This window comes from Crocodylus siamensis, chromosome 3, assembly GCF_052110815.1.
Source record: "Crocodylus siamensis isolate JL-2025a chromosome 3, ASM5211081v1, whole genome shotgun sequence".
NCBI classification, from domain to species: domain Eukaryota; kingdom Metazoa; phylum Chordata; order Crocodylia; family Crocodylidae; genus Crocodylus; species Crocodylus siamensis.
The window spans coordinates 116285283-116305005 of NC_143397.1; positions in this window are offsets into that span (position 1 = coordinate 116285283).

The following is a 19723-nucleotide window of genomic DNA, read 5'->3' on the forward strand; positions in this document are numbered from 1 at the left end:
TCTGGCCCACCAGAGGATTCGATCCGGCCTGTAGATGGATGTCCTTCCTTCAACTCATTGGATCTGGCCCACGGGTAGGTGGCAGCTTCTGCTGATGCATGGTACCAGGCAGGTGGGTGGGATTGCTTCTACCCAGCAGCATCAGTCCTTGATGCAGCGGGTGGGTGGCAGCATCAGTTGTCGATAACACTGGCAGGTTCATGAGCCCTGACACAGAACCTGCTGGCGGCATACACAGCTGATGCCACCACCCTCCAAAAGCAGTGGAAGTTCCCACCTGGAGCCCCAGCCCAGAACCTGCAGGCAGCATCAGCCATGGACTGAAGCAGGAACTGCTGCTGTGCCGGGCAGGTGGCAGCATCAGCTGTGACACTGCTGGTAGGTTCTGCACTGGGGCTCTGGAACCTGCTGACTGCACGCACAGCTGATGCTCGCTCTTGTGAGGTCATTACAGTATGTATTTGGGATAGGATCCTGAAGGCCTGAGCCTCCACATCTTACGTTTTCATCATTTTAAATTCTCATAAGGAATAGAAACTTGAAAAAGAAATGAGCTTTAGTTCTCTTTTCTGGGACCCAGAGGCTCTATGTGCCAGCATGCAGAGGATATAGATTTCACAGACATTAGAGTGGGAAGGGACCTCGGAAGATCATTGAGTCCAGCCCCCCATCCGAAGGGCAGGAAGTCAGCTGGGGTCATAGGATCCCAGCAAGATAAGCATCCAATTTGCTCTTGAAGGTGTTCAGTGTAGGTGCTTGAACCACCTCTGATGGCAGCCTGTTCTAGACCTTGGTGGCTCGGACAGTAAAGAAATTCTTCCTTATGTCCGGCCTGAAATCATAGTCATAGAATCAATGAGTCGGAAGGGACCTAGACAGATCATCTAGTCCGACCCCCAGCCATGGGCGGGAAGGAGCACTGGGGGTGGGAGGGGTCATAAGACGCCAGCCAGGTGCCTATCCAGTCTCCTCTTCAAGATTTCCAGCACCACCTCTCTGGGAAGCCTATTCCAGGCTCTGGCCACTCTTACAGTGAAGTAGTTCTTCCTAATATCTAACCTAAACCTATCCTCCTTCAGCTTGTGGCCATTGTTCCTGGTGACTCCAAGGGGGGCCCTGGTGAACAGACTTTCCCCAAGTCCCTGCTGGTGGCCCCTGATAAGGTTGAAATGGTCTTACAGTAGTTTATAACCGTTCAGCCTCATCATCCCTTGGGACGCTCTGGTGAACAAAACGTTCCCCCAGATACTGGTGGTCACCCCTGATAAACTTATAGGTGATCATCAGGTCACCCCTGAGCCTGCGCTTTTCCAGGCTAAAGAGCCCCATAGTTCTCAGTCTGACATCGTAACATCTGTTTTCCTGACCTCTGATCATGCATGTGGCTCTTCTCTGGACTCTCTCAAGTTTCTCCACATCCTTTTTGAATTCTGGGGCCCAAAACTGGACATAGTACTCCAGCTGCGGCCTCACCAATGACAAGTACAAAGGGAGAATGACGTCCCAGGATTTACTTGAGAAGCATCTATAGATGCAAGCCAGTGTTTTGCTCACTTTACTAGCTCCAGCATCACATTGAAGGTTCATGTTCATCTTGTGGTCAATTATGACCCCCAAGTCCCTTTCATCTGTAGTGCTAGCTAGCATAGCACTGCTGATCCTATAAGGATGTTGCAGATTTTTCTTCCCGAGGTGGAGAACCTTGCATTTTTTGGTGTTAAACACCATCAGGTTCTTGTCCACCCATTTCATGAGCCTGTCAAGATCTGCCTGGATCACCCTCCTGTCCTCAGTTGTGGACGCTTTACCCCAGACTTTGGTGTCATTGGCGAACTTGGCCAGCCCGCTTCTGACACCAATGTCTACATCATTGATGAAGATGTTAAAAAGTGTAGGCCCTAAGACAGAGCCTTGAGGGACCCCACTGGTCACAGCACACCACGACAATTGACTTCTGTCAGCCACCACCCTCTGGGTCCTACCATGGAGCCAATTCCCCAGCCAGCAGATTGTGGTGTGGTTGAGGCCGCAGTTAGATAGTTTAGCCAAGAGGCGACCATGGGATACCAGATCAAAGGCTTTTTTGAAGTCAAGATATGTGACATCAATCTCTTCTCCCTTGTCCAGGTGATAGGTCACCTGGTTGTAGAAGGAAATGAGATTGGTCAAGCAAGACCTACCTGCCAAAGCCTTCCTGATGACATCAGCACCGCAGTCTTTGGTTGATTAGGTGGATCCTCCTCTCCCTCCTCAGCCCATACCCCGAGACTGGGAGGATCAAAGAAAACACCACCTTTGCCCCCAGACCCTTTAGCTCCGCTCCCAAATCCCTGTAGCGCCTCATGACTTTGCTGGGAGTGCTCCGAGCTGCATCATGGGTGCCCACATGAAAAAGGAGCATGGGATAGTGGTCTGTGGGCTGGAGGAGCTTAGGGATCTTCTCCACAATGCCTCAGATGTGAGCCCCTGGGAAGCAGCAGTCTTCCTGGGCTAGGGGGTCAGGAACAACATCTGGCACTAGATGTTGGGATAAATGTTCTTGGGGTTCAAGGGTGATCTCTTTGCTTGTTCTAGATTTCTGGGCCCTTGCCTCTGGTACCCAGTGTGAAGGAACTCCATCCCAGCCTCCTGCCTTAGAGTTGTTTTTTTTCTTTCCTCTGTGTCTCGGTTTTCTTACCTGTCTGTCAATCTGGTTGCCCTGGGTTATGGTACATGATCTGAGTCACCTGCCTCTTTTGTTTTGAGTTATGGCCCTATGACTGGCGGGTAGGGGCTTGTGTCCAGGTCAAAGTGTGATGCTTTTCAAATTGATTGGTTGGCCTCAAACAACACCTGCCCCTGATTGGGCCCAGAAGGTGATGTCAGGAGAGTCATTTAAGAGAGAGGCTCTCCAGGGAGAGGAAGAGCTATGTTGGGATTCCTACACAGCAACTGGAACCTCTGCAACTCTCACTCTCTTTCAGGATGCTGAAGTGAGTAAATTACCAGAAACATAATTAGAAAGGTAGTTTATAATAATTTAGAAGCATATTAAATGGCTATCAGGGCGGTTCTGTTTGCTCAGGGTATTCTTTTGATACTTCTCTGACTTGTCCCCTTCCCCAAGCCTACCCTTTCTACTCAACAAAGCTATCTGCTATAACAAACTTTGTGGTACATGCTTGAGAGGGATTGAGCACGCCTTTTTGTTCCTTTGGCTTGGTTGGCTAAGGGAGGCTACTTTCTGTGCTTCAGGTTAAAGGGAAGCACCCCAAGATCTCGCAGGAGTTCAAGTCCATGTCTACAGGGCCTGTGTACGCTAGGGAGCATTGGGCCCGAGCACCAACCAGAACTTGGGTGGTGGCAGCGGTTACCCCAAGCTTGCGGGTGTGCTCCAGGAAGAGGGTCGGCCAGTTACAGGCACTCCAGGGGACACACTCAGAGCTTGGTTTCTGGGCAGGCACCATGTGGTGGGTGGCTGGAGTGCCTCCTACTGGCCCACCACACCCAGTGACTCAGATTCAGCAGAAGAATGAACGGCACTCCCCACCCAGAATATTCTCTACCCAGGGGTTTAGGGCACTCTCCTAGGTGGTGGGATACATGGGCTTGAGTTTCTCAGCCTGAAGTGAGCCAAGAACCCAGTTCGCTCACTTCCTGAGTGCTCCAACCACTACGCTATTATATAAAAAGTGTGCTGGGGATGGGGGGCAGTGCTGTTGCTACTCAGCTGCTGTGTCTGAAAAGAATGAGCCAGTTTTCTGTACCCAAAGGGATGACTTCAGCATCTGAGTCCAAGAGGCTGTTGGGCTCCTTTCCTCCGGAGAGGGAGGACTCCTGGCTCTTTATTCTGACTCGTATGTCCCAGTGCTCTGTGTTCCCGGTTGGCTAGCTTGAAGCAGCTTTCTGCTCGGTGCCCAGGCTCTGTGTATTGTCATATGGAGACACCGAGCACTCCTGTCTGACTTTATATGAAGTATTAGCCTGAAGTCAGTTTCTTGTGCAGACTGATTGATAAGAAGTTGTCAAGGAAAAATCTTAAGTTTGGTGCTGCCATCACAGGGAGTTGAAACTACAGACAGGCCCCCAGAATGTGCCCTTTGAGTGACCTGGAGGCTTGTCAATCACAGAGCATGAGGTAATCTGATCTAACGCACACGCTCAGTTCAGTGACTGCATGATGTAATTTGACTAGAAATTTCTCTGTGAAGAGCATTCTGATTGGATTTTGCCCTTGGTCAAAAATGACTTGGCTTATAGAGCTTCCTCACTTGATTGTTGCCAGAGCTTGTACCTTCCTGGTATGAGCATCCTGCTGCAGACTACTGCTTTTTGTTGCTCTCATCCAACCTTTATTTGTTTATGTAGTAGTTTCTTGCCATTGTGATACTGGCCCCATCCTCACTCAATCCGGGTTTCTCAAGTTTGCTCCTTGCAATCCCCTCCAAGAGGTCAGGCCTGTCTTTGTGGTAAAGCCACATGATTCTTAGACCAGGTCTGTATTCAGTTCCAGCACCTTCAGGGTCACCCAGCAAGTCTGGCCAATGGCTAGTGAGAAAAGAGTAGCTCAAGCAGTCTTTCTGAAGTATTGTGTGTTTAACCATAGGAACAAAACATTGCTTGAGGGACAAATAAAAGTAAAAAAAGCAAAGGGCCCCACACAGGCCTCTCACGTAGAGTCCTAAGTAGACCTATCTTAATCCAGACTCCTCCCCTGGCAGGAAAGGGGATCTGGGTCTAATGTTCTCCTTGAGGAAGGGGGTGGTTGTATATCTATACAAGCCCAATCTGCTTTGAGTCTACTTAATGACAGAGACTAAGTCATCCCTGGAAAAACCTGTGTTGCAGGCCCTACATTGCCTTGGAAAGGGAGTGTGAGGACCCACTCTTCCCTCTGGCACATATTTCTGGCAGTCCTGTTATTGGACTAACTTGCCTTGTGCATACAGTAAGCCAGGCCAAGCTACAGGATTCATGAGTTGTTATAGGAATTCTGAATTTTGTTCCCCAGAGTTTACAGGCATTCCTAATTGTGGTATTCTGAAGAATAGTCCTTAAACTCCTTTTAAAAGAGAAAAGGAATAGGAAAGGAACAGAAAAATTCCATGTGCATTAGCAGAACTGAATTGCTTATAATCTTAAAACTGATCACCTGATTTTTTTTTAAATAAATGATTGCTTTTAAAATCTTAATGGCATCTAGAAAGCAATCCCAGATTCTAGTTTCATTGCAGCATTTCTGAGTGCCACATATAGGGACAGTGTGCCTTTTCAAATATCCAATAACTCAAAAAAGTACTCAGCTAATTTGACTCATGCTCAGGAGAAAATACAGCATTTCAACCCCCCCAAAATGTCTATGTAAAAAGTTATAAGCCACTGAAAGAAATGGAGGTTTCTTTTGGAAGCTAGAAATCAACTTTAGTGACAGCCCCTCAGTTCTGCAGTGTAATAATAGTAAAAACCTTGATCTTGGCAGATTTACAATGGCGTGGCTTCTTGAAATGGTATATGCTTTTCTCAGTTGTTCCTTTCATTGTAAAGGTCAGTATCATTAAACTTTAGTAAGACATCAGACATCTTGTTCATGTTCCTTTTCAGTTGGACAAAACATTTTGTGGCCACATCAAAGGCAAATTCCATGATTGCATTTTCTTATACTCTCTTATCCAACCCAGGACTATTGACAGAGTACAAAATCATGCCCCATACTGATCTATTTACTGTAAGGTTCCTCAAGGCTTCAGTGATATTTAACAACAAATTGTATTTAAAGATCCCCTGTGCCAGAAGTTCTATTTCAAGCTTTTATGGATGGAAACTAACTTGCATCACCTGATCACATAAACCAGCACACAATGTCAGCTTTTGTAGCTTGAGAAAGGACAAAATAAGTCATTATAAATAGACTGGGCCCAATCCTGAAGCTAGTGGAAGTTTTGTGTTCAGTTACATGGCAGCACAGTTGCCCAATTCTGTGGAGATTGTCCAACTCTTTGCCTTGTTTATCCGCAGTTCCTGTGAATGGGATGGTCTTCAATTAACCAAGTTGGAATTCAGCTGGTCTCCTGGTCTCAGTTGAGGGCTACAAAGCAAATATCTGGTGAGGCCAAGCCTGTGTCTGTCATGCTTGGAAACCAGAAGTGATAGACAGGCAATTTAAAACAGTCTAAGCTTAGGTATGTGCCAGCGTGGACTGAATCCAAGACTGATGTATGTGAAGTACCCTTTGCAATGGTGGAGCGAGGTGCTATCAGAAGTGGTCCTTTAGGGAACAGCCAAGTACATTTTATTAATTGATGAACTTCCACTGCAATAGCTCATCACAGGGGCTGTATAATTTGAGGATGCTACATAATTGCTTCCAAACATCTCCAGACACCTGGCCTAATGTGGATCTACTAGACTGCTCCCAGCCCTGGGAAGTGGAGGGTGCTCTCAGTCAGAACTATAGCAATCAACTTCAGGTTCTGTTACAAATTAAAAGTTGCATGTGCTTGTTGCTTAATACACAGATTTGATAGGATGAAATATTTCAGGCCCATCTTCTGAGGAGTGTTTCCCTTTGACAAAGCAGAGTACTACTATATTTCCCCATCTGGCATCACAGAATCTCTCCTGCACCCAGCACCTTTGGCGCACACCAAGATGCTAGGTCAAAATTGCTTCTGTGCCCTCCTCAGAGTAGACAAGGTTGGCTCAGCCAGTCACAGATCCTGACCTAATTCACTGGCAGTACAGCTATAGGAAGGGCTGGCCACCCTAACCAGATGGTCAAATATACCTCAGCAAAGACTGTCCTGAAAACTGTGTCACCCATATTGAGCATTTTCAGTGATTTGGCTAAGTGGTTTCAATATGACAAGTTCTTTTTGCCTGGTTCTTTCTAACTCTAGGAAGCTACACACATTCTGGCAGGGTATGCCCATGTTCCCCCTTTCTGAGCAATGATTTTTATTGCCAACAGTAACAACTAGTGAACAAAGTGCACTGGAACTGCCTTAGGTCCAGGCAGGACTCACCATATTGTATTTAGTTAATTTATAAGGTGCAAATCTACCCTGCCTTCTGCCCAGCTTCAGACTAACATAGCTGACTAACTCTTTATGTCCAGGACTCCCAGGCTTTTATTTTGGCAACAGGTGCTTCATCTCACATGTATGACTTGGTCCTTGATATAAGTGGAGGGATTGTGCCACTTGTCAGCAGGCATCTATCATGATGGGTCGTTTTGCGGCCTCTGTTATTATAATACCTGAGCGTCTCCCACTCTTTACTGAGGGCACGTCTACACATGACATTACGTTGGCAGTCACAAACTGTAATGCTGCAGCAATGTTGCTGTAGCAATGAGCTCCCTTGTTACAGTGTATCGCTACAGCAATGTAGTGGCCAAAAATAATTGTGCACCACAAGCACAGCGCAGTATGGGCTGTTACCGCGCTGTCATTTAGTACTTCCTTTTGTTTTACTTTTATTTGGCCCTCAAGCAATGTTTGGTTCCTATGTTTAAACACACAGTACTTTAGGAAGGCTTCTTGGGTTACTTTTTTCTCTGACCAAAAGGAAGTACTAAATGGCAACGCAGTAACAATGGTGCCATAGGGGCAAGTGTAGATGGGCCCAGTATTTATCATTATTACATCTCTGTGAGGCAAAGGGGCACTGTTATCCTTTTCCTATTCATTTATGCATACTGCTGTCTGTTCAGCCTGGTTCCCTGGCTGAAGCAAGAGGGGCATGTTTCTTGCAGCTTCAGGGGATTGGTTGCACTGCTTGCTTAGTTAGGATTGGCTGGGCCCAAGGTGTGTTGATCTGAGCTTGCCAAAAGCGAGGCCTGTCTCCCCCCAGCCTCAGGGATTGATTGCCCTGATCTTTTGATTGGGTCTTGATCTGAGCTCATTACACCTAAAATCATTCTTCCAAGAGGGCAACTCTCAGGGCATTAGACATTAGGGAGCTAATTGAGACTGAAAAAAATTGTGAGAAAGGAATTGGGTAATGCAATGGATAGGGAAACAAACATTTCTGCCTACTGAAAACATGCAAAGAGGCCATGATGTATAGCAGCACTAGGAGCCTAACTTGCTAGGGAAATCACTTTGGGGGTTGGGGTTTGGCTTTATCCTTCTAAATAATCATGCTTTGCTTGAATGCTGTAGGAGAGGCCCTCTGTGCAGGGGCGGATCTGCTGAGGGAGGGGGCTGTGGTCACACCTTCCTTCTTTTAGGTAGAGCACCAAATCTTCCAACCTGCAAGCCAGTGGGAACACGAGGAGGTTGGGCAGGGAGCAGGAGGGATCTGCCTGTGCTGCCACCACCAACCCCAGCCAAGTCCCCATGCAGCCATCCCCAGTAGTTGGAGCCCCCAGACCAGCAGGGAAAACCCAAGGGGATGGGCAGGAACAGGAACACCCCCACCCCCATTACTGCCATGCCTGGCTGAGAGCAGCACCCTGCTTAGCTGCTTCCCTTAAGGAGCAGACACAGAAGAAGGGGACCTGTATGCTGCAGCTGTCCCTGGCTGACCTAGGCACAGGGCGAGCCCAAGCGCTGCTCCAGCTAGAGGCTGTGGGGAGCAACTATGCAGGGTGCTGGGCTGGCAGGGGACAGCAGCAGTGAAAGGCAGTCTGTACTTGCTGTGCTTGCTTTATCCCCACTCTCAAGGTGTCTCCCATGGGCCCGGGGTTCCAGTTGCATATCACGCCCATCTTCATTATGGTTGAGCTGCAGCATGGGTTGCATCAGCCATACCCACTTTTTAAAATCCTGTATTTGCCTTTGTCTCTACAGGTGAAGTTCAATGCATAGGTCAACTGTAATGGTAACTGTATCTCTTGGGACTGCTGAAAAGGAGCACAGCCAAAAGGCAGATCTCAGATTTTAACTGCTTAAGTCACTTGTGCTGCATCTCTAACTTTCATGTGGCTATGGATATATATGCCATAATATATATTAATATCCATTTTTATTTTCTATTTGTCTCTATCTGGGTTCAAAAGATACCAAAGATGAAAGTCAGTGCTAATTTGAAGTGACTATGTAGGGCCAGATCCTTAGGTGTGTACACAAATGTCACCCCATTGAAGTTAAGGAAGCTTTGCCAACTTAGACCAGCTGAGGATCTGCTCCACAGGGCTTATCATTCAGAATAATGGGTATTAACACATCGTAAATATTAACTTCTCTTTCTCTAGTACCTCTAAGTTGATTAGTCAAAGTTAGGTTCCTGCATACTCTTCTAAGGCATTATCCTAAGGCACATGTCCCTAAGAGCTCACCTCTGAATTTGTGTAAGTTTACATATATTTTTTAATTTTATGCAATCCAATTCCTTTTGGCTAGAAAGGGTGAGAGTTATATATGTGTGCGTGCACACAAGTATACAAAGGTGCCTCATAGTATTTACAGTACACAGACAGCCAGAGACACAGACACACACAATATAATGGACAGCATCACTGTCTACCCCTAGATGGTAAAAATTGCAGGCTGTTTACATCGTTTCCATTATTCTTTCCCCAGTGGAAAATTTTAAAATGTGGATCATGGCAGCTCAGAGCTGAGGAGAAGTGCACACAGTACCACTTGCTCTTTGTGGGTAGAAGGCTTGCCCATACAGCTATGAGGTTTATCCTGCACCTGAGAAGTTGGTTGCTTTGTTTGTGAAGAATTTGTATTGTTTTTACTGTATGCCTTTCAGTTGCTCTGTCAAGGTACGTTATCCATTTCCTGGATTCAGTATGATCTGAAGGTAAATGAGGCCACTTGCCTGAGCATCTGTGGCAGTTTTAGGCTTTGCCACCTCCCTGCTTATCTTTCTATCTTACAGAGCAAGGCTGGGAAATAAGGTTCCCCTGAAAAGAGCAGGTTGTCAAGGATTCATCCTGAAAGAGATCACAAGGGATGAATCTTTAGCACTGGGAAGCAAAATTGAGTGGAAATTCATCTTGGTGAATCTGTCAGCAAAAGGCCCAATCCTAACACATGAAGGGCCTTGTCTGCCTGGTAAGGCTGCCTTATTTAAGTTAAATTTGTGCAATTTTCCATGTGGACTCTCCTCAACTGATTTAAACATATTACTTTAGCAGAGATTCATAAATTTGAGTATGATCCGCTGTCCTCAGAAGAAAAAAGGCGTAACGTTAAACGTCAGCCTACTTGACCTTCTTCATATGGAATCTCCTTTACCAGAGTTTCAAGCAGAGGCTGGTCTGGCATCCATCTGGGATGGGTCAGGAATGGATGAGGTGACCTTTGAGGTCCTTACCAGGGTTGTTCTCAGATTTAAGATTTATGACTTGTTTCACTCTCCCTCTGCCTGATTAGGAACAATTAGGACTAGGACAACAACTTGTTTCAGTGACTGGCTTGTTGCAGAGATCATTGAGGTCTGTCACTATTTCTCTAGAAGCAGAACCCTGGAGGTGCATTTTCATCCTGGTACCTGATGAACAATTCTACCATCTATCCTACATTCATAGAATCATAGAAAGTTAGGGTTGGAAGAGACCTCAGGAGGTCATCTAGTCCAACCCCCTGCTCAAAGCGGGACCATCCCCACGCAACTAGATCATCCCAGCCCATCCCATCTTTGTCTAGCTGGGTTTTCTCCAAGGATGGAGCTTTCACCACCGCTCTGAGTAACCTGCTCCAGTGTTTTACTACCCTCCTAGTGAGAAGGTTCTTCCTAATATCTAACCCAAAATTCCCTTGCTGCAACTTGAGACCATTGCTCCTTGTTCTGTCATCTGCCACCACTGAAAACAGTCTAGCTCCTTTCTCTTTCGAACCCCCCTTCAGGTAGTTGAAGGCAACTATTAAATCCCCTCTCAGTCTTCTCTTCTCTAGACTAAATAAACCCAGTTCCCTCAGCCTTTCCTTATAAGTCATGTTCCTGGGCCCCCTCACTATTTTCACTGCCCTCTGCTGGACTCTGCAATTTGTCCACATCCTTTCTGTAGTGGGGGCCCCAAAACTGGACACAGTACAATTACTTCCCTCAGTCTGCTGGCAACACTCCTAGTAATGCAGCCCAGTATGCCGTTAGCCTTCTTGGCAACAAGGGCACACTGCTGACTCATATTCAGTTTATTGTTCACTATAACCCCCAGGTCCTTTTCTGCAGAGCTGCTACACAGCCAGTCATCCCCCAGCCTATACTGATGCATGGGATTGTTCTGTCCTATTAAACTCTCAAAAAGGATCTGTCTAATCCAGTGCCTCAGTGCAGCCGCTACATCCCACCCCTTGGTCAAACCATTCCCTGGATGGAGTTCTGTGCCCTGATGGGTCACTCCAGTTGTCTCCCAATTGCTCTGTGTCTCCCTGCATATGACATTTCTGCCCCAACACAGCCATACCCATAGATGTGTCTAAAACAGATGTATTGCACCAAGTTAAAGGGACTCATAGTGGGGTGGTCAGTGCCCCTTGTGACAGCTCTATTTTATACCAGTTCATCACACTGCACATTGCACACACTGTACATTACAGCTGGAGACATCTGTGGGCAACACCATCCAAAAAGACTGTCCAGCAAAAGAAATCAAGGTAATCCACGATCCCCTTCACCTTGCATCACCTCATATGCATACCAGCCTAATCATGTCCATGGCTAGAAAGCAGAACCTAGTAGAATTCATTAGACAACAGATTCTGATATCTAATATGCAGCCCTTACTCAGAGAGCCCCATCAAAAGAAAAGTGATCCAGAATCTGAACACCTTGCTCTGGCTGAGGTGATGGGGACATGCAGGTAGAGAATGATATGATGCAAGCACTTTATATGGACCTCCCTAAACCCTAACAGAGAGCCAGATCCAAAGATACGCCCTGGCTGTGACCACTGTGTCCAGATGGGTATGATGGGCACTGTGCAGGTAAGCACTCATCTCTCTCAATAGAGAATGCTGGGCTGAAGAGGTCAGTGGCATGAGACAAGTTTGTTTGACTGCTGGGGTTTTTTTGGCCATCTGCTGAGGTCAAATGATCTTTGAGTACACTATGTCACTCACAGAGCAGGAGAGGAGGCTTATAGGTTGTGCCCTCATTTCTCCCCCCTTAGGAAATGACCCAAGGCAATGCCATTAGATCTGCCTCTGAAGGGCTGCACTGTCATATCTCATGTTGCTTATGCCTTCATTGTGCCAGAGGCTGAAATTGGGGAAGTGGTAGGCTGTGGGGATGAAATTGGTCCCTTGATGTTCCCACACAGACTGAACTGATCCAGTGCTGTGCACCTAGCTGCTGGGTAATTCTTTGTAAGAGTGTTGGGCATAGGCCTTGTTCTGGTTGCTCACACTAGGGCTGTGTAAGGCTACAAACTCCCTTTTCATGGTATTACAAGGCTGGTGCATTACAAGGCTGGGTCTGGAGCCTTCTCCTCCCGGCCTGACTCACTAATATCAGCCACCTGACACTTTCCAAAGAAGCCTTCCTGTGCATTGGGATGAGCTCTGGGAGGTACAGCCTGTTATCACAAGCAGGTTAGATAAGAGGTGGATGAATCAACAAAAAGAAAAGAACCTCTAGTTCAGTTCTTGTATATAAGCAGCAGCAGCAGTAGTAGATGCTCTATCAGTGTAGCTGCTGCCCCCTTTCCTTTCCTCTGAACTCCTGTTTCCCAGTTATGTAGGTGTGTATTGACCCTCATACACTCAGCCCTCACCGCCAGCACCTACATCATGTGTAATGCAGAGAATGTGCGTTAGGGCTTGTTCACAAGCAGAATTGCACTGGCAGAAGAAGAGGTCTGACCAGGTCAGTTATGCCAGTACCAGGGCTTATGTGGAGGTTCTGAGTCTATAGTTTTAAATTAAGCTTTTTTTTCAGTTTCACTCTGGATTTTAGGAGTGATTTCTTTGGCGACTTGACTGATTTTTCCAATCTGTAGAACAGCTGTGCTCCCCAGAGCTGGCCTTGTTTGGCACGAGTCTGGAGCAGTTGAATGCTGCAGGGTAGCAGCATCCTGGCTTAATAGGGTCTGGCTAATATCCATTCTGCTGTCCATCTGAGGACAAGGCACTAATGCAAAGGTCTGTGTTTGGCACCTTGTTTGTTTTTCTGATTTCACAACAGAAACATTTTGCAGGGTTAGGTTGTTAACCTCATGTCTGAGCCCCCCAACCTGAAAGGTCCCCAGAACTAATCTTTTTAGCTTGCTCCTGTCTTTCAGCCTGTATGCCCTCTGGGAGCTAACTTGGGAGTACAGAGCTCCTGCTAGCTTAGTTCTTGGGCTCAGGGAGCTATCCTACCATACCAATGTGCCAGTCTTTCTTAATGAAGAAGTTCTTGAATGGACATTGCTTCCCCACCCCTCACCGTGGTGTCCAGTGCCTCTTGAGTTGGGGGTGGGTGGGAAGGGGGGCATGTGCCCCCTTGAGTCAGTGACTGGGGCTTTTGCTGGCAGCCCCACTCCATAGCTGGTGCTCACAGGGGGGGCGCTGGTGCTTCTGCCTGCTCCCCTGCCTGTCGTCTAAATGGCGGGTGTTGGGGAAATCGGCCAGCTACTGCGTAGCACCCATACACCGAAGGGTGTGCTCATACACCGAGGAGCACTGGCCACGTCCCGTCTCTGGGCTCGTTCCTAGCTGCGATCAGTTAGGCAGAGAACGAGGGAGTGTTGGCAAGATGATTTATTTCTCTGCAGAGGGATTACTCAGTGCCCAGTAAACAAAGAGCTCCCCTGATCTGAGTTTGGTAGCACCTTTTACACTAACAGGTCATACATTTGCAAATATAGGTATACATAGGCATAAGGCATATACGCGTGCGCATCTTTGGGGAATTTCCACTAGCTTTGGGGTTTTGTTTTCTTGCTTGCTGTTACAGAGTTACAAAATACACAGAACAAGTTTGCTTACTGTCAGCAAAAGGCTATCTTTAAGCTTAGGGAAAGGTCATATGCTTCTCAAGGGTCATCTGCTTGTCATGGGTCATCTTGTTTTTTTAACACGGGCGCGGCCTGATGGGGTGCACTGGAGCCAGTGTGGCCTGACAGGGGGTGCACCGGCACTCTCAGGGGCTGCATGTGCACCCTTGTGCATCCCCTACGTGTTGTCACTGCCCCTCACAATACAGAGGAAGTGACAGACCTACTTGGGACTTCCCAAATGACTGTAAAAGTCTACTTCAACAAGAATTTCTATAGTGACCCCAAGACTAAAGGACAGAGAGGACAAACCATAGGTATACTCCAGAGTACAAGAATGGCTCAAGAGGCCTATTGCATCTGAATTTAAAAAAACCCTGGAAAAATGAGTCCATGATAGGCATTATTGATGCCCTTTGACCTCTGCCCTGTGTATCTGCTGGTGCAGGAGGAATGAGTGAAATTCTGAACCATTTAAGAAAAACTGAAATAAGCCACTTCCAAACTAGAAGGAAAGTGTCCATGTAGAGGTTGGCTCAATCAGTGCATATCTCTGTGTATACAACTCCAGCATGTTGCAGGATGAGAACAAGAGAGCCTTCCAGGAAGTATTGCTTCACTGCACACATAGTGCATGCAGGTTAAAATTCTCCAGGGACAAGCTCAGCCCTGATTTTCACTGGCTCAGTTGGGGTAGAATAAGGGGGCCTTAGAGAAAACAGAATTGGGCAAGGCCTGTGCATTAGAAAATACTGACTGGTTTATGCAGAACTAGGCTGGTTTCCAATCTAGGTGACCTTGTTTACATGGTACTCTCAACCAGGATGCCATAAGACCCTTTCTGGGGTGCTGTGGCATGGGCACTGTCACTGTGACCAGGCAAAAGTGCCCCACGTGCCTTGTGAGCAGCCAGACCAGGAGGGACTGCAGCACGTGTGTGTGCTCCTGCCTCCATTTGGGTTATCTGATAAACCTAAAGCAGTAAGGAGCACCTGCTCTTGCCTTAGCCCTTCCCAGTCTGGACTTCCCCCACACCTTCTGGAAAGAGAGGCACACAGGACAGTTCTATACCAGTGGTTTTCAAAGTGGAGCATGCATACTCCTGGGAATATGTGGTAGTTTGCCAAAGGGTGGGTACCCTAATTTTTAATTGTGGTGGTAGAGCTTCCGATTGGTCAATGTGCAGTGAGTAATGGCATTGCACAAATTGATGTCAGAGTCAACACTCTTCTTAAGGAATGGATGTGCAGACATGTGTTGGGTGTAAGGGGCATGAGCAGCAATATTTTGCAGGTAAAGAGGTGCATGGCCAGAAACACTCAAGTTACAAGTCTGATTCAGAAAAATCATAAACTTAAAACACACAGAAACTTGGGTTTCTGTTTGTCTCTTGGTTTCAGACCCTTCAAGTTACTCTCTGTAGCTATAAGGGCTAAAGTTTTTTTTTAAGTCAAGGTGAGATTCTTACCTATCATAGGACTCCAGGAGCTGGGACTAAGACCTCAAATACTGTAAGAATTGCAACATTATAGCAGTAGCATAACGGAGGGAGGAGAAGGGGCAACTGGGACAACATCTCCAGGTGCTGCCTTTTTCAGGGGGGGCAAAACTAGCCATGACATGGCTGTGATCAGCACCACAGAAGCCCACACTGCCCCAGGTGTTGCGTGACTGCTCCAGGCACAGAGATGCCTGGCTATGCCCCTGTTATATAGACAAAAGGTTTAAGGAACAAAAACTTTGGAGGCTGGGGAAGAGGACACAGATATGTTTCCGCCCTATCTTAGACAAAAAGTTTTCCGTGATCCTGGGGCAACCTAGAGCAAATTGTTTCTATTACTGTTGCTCTTGGATTACTCTTAAAATTTCCTGATTCTAACAGGGTGCCTGCAAGCAGAAAAACCCTCGTACGCATAGGTGTCTTTGGGATTAGGCCATATGTACATAAGGTCACACTTCCTAAAGGCTTTGCTATGAAACAACGTATGGGTACAGGCCTTAACATGATCCTCCCAATTCTCTGGAGAAGTGGTATCAAACTCATCTGGACTCGTGGACTGGATGAGAGGTACAGAACTGGTCTGTGGGCCAGATAAAGTCCACAAACAAACCTCACATGCCAAATCCATCATGCAGAGCCAGTCCAGTGCAGGTGCCGCATGCAACATATGTCCTGGACTGGCCCACATGCTGCTTGCAGCACATGTGCTGACTCCAGCTCTGCATGTTGCATAAAGCATATGTCAACCCTAGCATTGTTCACAGCATGTAGCACGTGGGGCCAAACCAGGACTTGTGTCACACATGGTGGGGCCCATCTGAGGTCTGGGCTGCATGTGGAGCCCATGCCAGACCAGCACTCTGCACTGGATCTGGCATGTGGGGCTGGTCTATGGGCCCAATCTGGACTGGACCCGGACCGAGTGCACAGGACACATCTGGTGTGGGTACTGCATGCAGTGTGTGCCACAAACCTGTCCCGTATACTGCGTCCAGTGTGTACAACAGCTCTAGCCCCTGTGCTGTGTGCATCCTGCAGCAGATGAGCTCCAGACACTGCATGCAGCATTCGAGGCTGGGGCCACCACATGCTGCATGTGGCATGCTGGTCTGCAATCCACAGGCAGCACTATGGGCCAGGCACCAGGACTCTCCAGACTGTGTCTTTGACACCCCTTCTCTAGAGAAGTCAAATTAATAGCTCCAGATCATAAGGAAAAAAAGACCAGGCCTGATCCTCATGTATATGGAAGAGCAGTGGAAAGGGGCCTTAGTGCAAATGAGAATCAGGCTGAGAAAGTGATCGGTTTTAATGGGGTCATAGGTGATAGACATGTGACTGTGGCACTGTAGGTGAACTATGGAGGCTGGGAAGACTTCACGGGATCAGTATCTTTTAATTTTAAAGTTCTGTTGTCTTGATTATATGAGGATGGTCCCCACTGCTGATGGAACCCAGCACAGCTTCCCATGACTGCGTTTTCACAAACTCTAAGCATGTTTCTTTTTAAATTAACAAGCTACATCCAACTGGGCCTGGACACCAAGACCTTCAAAAAACAATGAGTGATTTTTGGGTGCCTTATCTGAGATATCTTAGAGAGGCCTGGTTTTCACAAAACGTACTAAGTACTTGCCCTCTGTAGATCTGGCTTGTGTAAGTGGTCTCAAGACAAATGCTAGAATTCACTTGCTGCTTTCTGAAAATATTGGCTCAGAAATTTTCTTTGCTTCCTTTCTGAGCTGTTGTTGTCTTTTTCTGGGATGCCTGGATCAGTAATGTGTTGTCTATGCTGCTGTTTAGGTTAGGCTGAGAATCACTGTTAATTAGTTATTTAGCTTGAGCTGCCTCTCTCTGCTACTTCTTGCTGCAGCTGCACACAAAACACAGAAAAAGAGACAAGCAGTATGCAGAAGGCTGATTGAGTGCTGGATGATCTCTATTCAAATAGAGCTCTTCTAGGTGAGTTGGACCCCTGCTTGTTTTCCTTCTGTGCTTGGCTCTGATTATGGGCAGTAGAGACTAGATGTGGGATGCAGAAGAACCAGCAGCAGATTTCCTGTTCAAGGCCCTGAAATGCACAGGTAAGCAATGACACTGCAAGGGAGAGCAGAGGAGGCTAAGCTTGCTCTTAGACTTGATGCCAAGAGTGTGTGGGGTAGGCGGGACTATTGTTAAACTTACAAGTTTTTAATGGACAGTGGGTTTGGGCTAGTGGGTGGGCTTGGGAGCAGTCCTTATTAGAAGCCATTCAGCCAGTTTCTGTTGCCATGATGCACTCATGTCACTTTTTCTTCCATAAGAAACTATAGCTTCTGCTTCTAGAAAAAAAAAAAGCAAGTGTTAGCAAAGTGGTTTTCAATCTTTTTTCATTTGCAGACCCCTGAAAAGTTTCAAATGGAGGTGTGGACCTCTTTGAATTGTAAGTGGGATACATCACATACTTTTGATTGATCATAGTCATCTTTTGTGGACCCTTTAGACATAGTCTGTGGACCTCCAGGGGTCCATAAAGCACTGATTAAAGACCGCTGTTAGCAGGTTACTTACTTAGAAACAATGGAGCAGATTAACAGGTTCTAAGGCTCAAAGAGACAACTGTGACCTCTTGACTTGCCCCAGCTGCAGAAACTGGGACCAGTGAGATCCAAAACAGACATGTGCCATTAATGGGGCTATTCTAGGGAAGATGTGTCTGGTTATTTTTTATTTCTGCTAGAGCATAGTGTGTATTCTACAAAGTTCAGAGTGGGACAATTTAACATCTGTCTTAACCAGTAGAAGGTTATATGCCAATTTCTTTCATTTGTTGCTAAGACTCAAAAAAAAGCCAAGGCTTCTGTGGGCATCATTCATCTATCATGGGAAAAGAATCCCGATGCAGAAAGTATAGGCAATTATGAAAAGCTTTGCTTTATCCACCCTCTGCATTATCAGAAGGTCTCCCTGAAGAAAAAATACAGGGCAGAGAGATGCATACTCATATAAACCAGCAGTGATGCAATTAGCCACATTCATCTCAAGGAAAAGCATAACAGCTGCTCTCTAACTGGCTTCCTGCAGGTCATGTGCAATTTCAATGAATGAACCTATTTTTCTGAATTATTTTTGTTTGTATCCATACACAAAAAATAATAATCTTTGCTGAGTTACAAGAAACACCGTAGCAGGAGGGAGCCCTTTGACACAGAGATAGCGTGCAAATGAAGGCTGGTGACAGGGTTTGCCAGACTGGACTGAAGCTGTGCCAACAGCCTTTCCACACAAGCATGAGCTCTTACCCTGTCCTCTCACCAACAGGTGTAACAAGCAGGGTCTGAGTTGTGGGCAAACCCAGTGGGAGACCAGGGGTGGGGGCAGGGGATGGGAAGGGGCTGCTGAGTGCTGGGGGTGGGGGAGTGCAATGTACAGAGCAGGGCAGTATAGCAGTCTTATCTATGCCAGGAACTCAAAGATATTCCCCAGCTGCTGCTGTCACATGGACTGCCCACCCTGGCTGTTGCTCCAATAGCAGCGGCACAGTGTTCATGTAGGGCTGCTTCTTCTGGCAGGGAGTAGAGACCATGGGGGTGGGGGAGCAATTTTGGCACTCCTACTAAGTTGGCATCTGGGCCTGGTACCATACTTATCCACCTCTAGTTACACTATGGAGTAAACCCTTCAACTCATTCATCTCTCTGTGTTGTATCAGAGTTCTGCTTCCTCAATATGACACAAAGTCACCAGACACTAGATGAGTGCACACATGCCTCTTGCAGCATCCCAAACCAGTTTGAGATGCTGCAAGAGGCATGCTGCAGATAAACAATGTTCCCTGTGCTGCATATTTGCAGCGCAGGATCAGAATTTGATACCTGGATATCCAGCTATCAAAAAATGCCCCGGGGGGAAAAAAGCAGGGCAGGGCATGATCCCAGACCATGCCTTTAGATAATCAGGAAGCAAGGTCTTCCAGAGAGATGCTCTGGCTTCTGGCTACAGCATCTTTATGTGCTTCTGCTGCCCCAGCACGAACCCTTAGCATGCTGGGGCAAGCAGAAGCGTGGTGAGGATTGGGACCTGGGCACTGTTGGGAGCAAGTAGGGAGGGACTGTGGAGGGTGGGTAGATTGTTGGTGTGGGAGAGGGCTGTGCTTGTGAGGGTGGGTTGTAGGGGGGGTTGTGTTGGGGGGGGGCTGGTGGGTGGCATGGGTTCCCCACAGGGCGCACAGCCCCTACTGCTGTCAAAGCCCTTTTGCAGCATGGCATGGCCCCTATTGCGTCAGAGCTGGCACCACCTGTGCAACTTGTTGAAGGTGTGGCCCAGCTTAGAGTGGCCCCATGCATTTTTCTGCAGCTCCGGCCCACTCGTGTTGTCACCCAGAAGCTGGC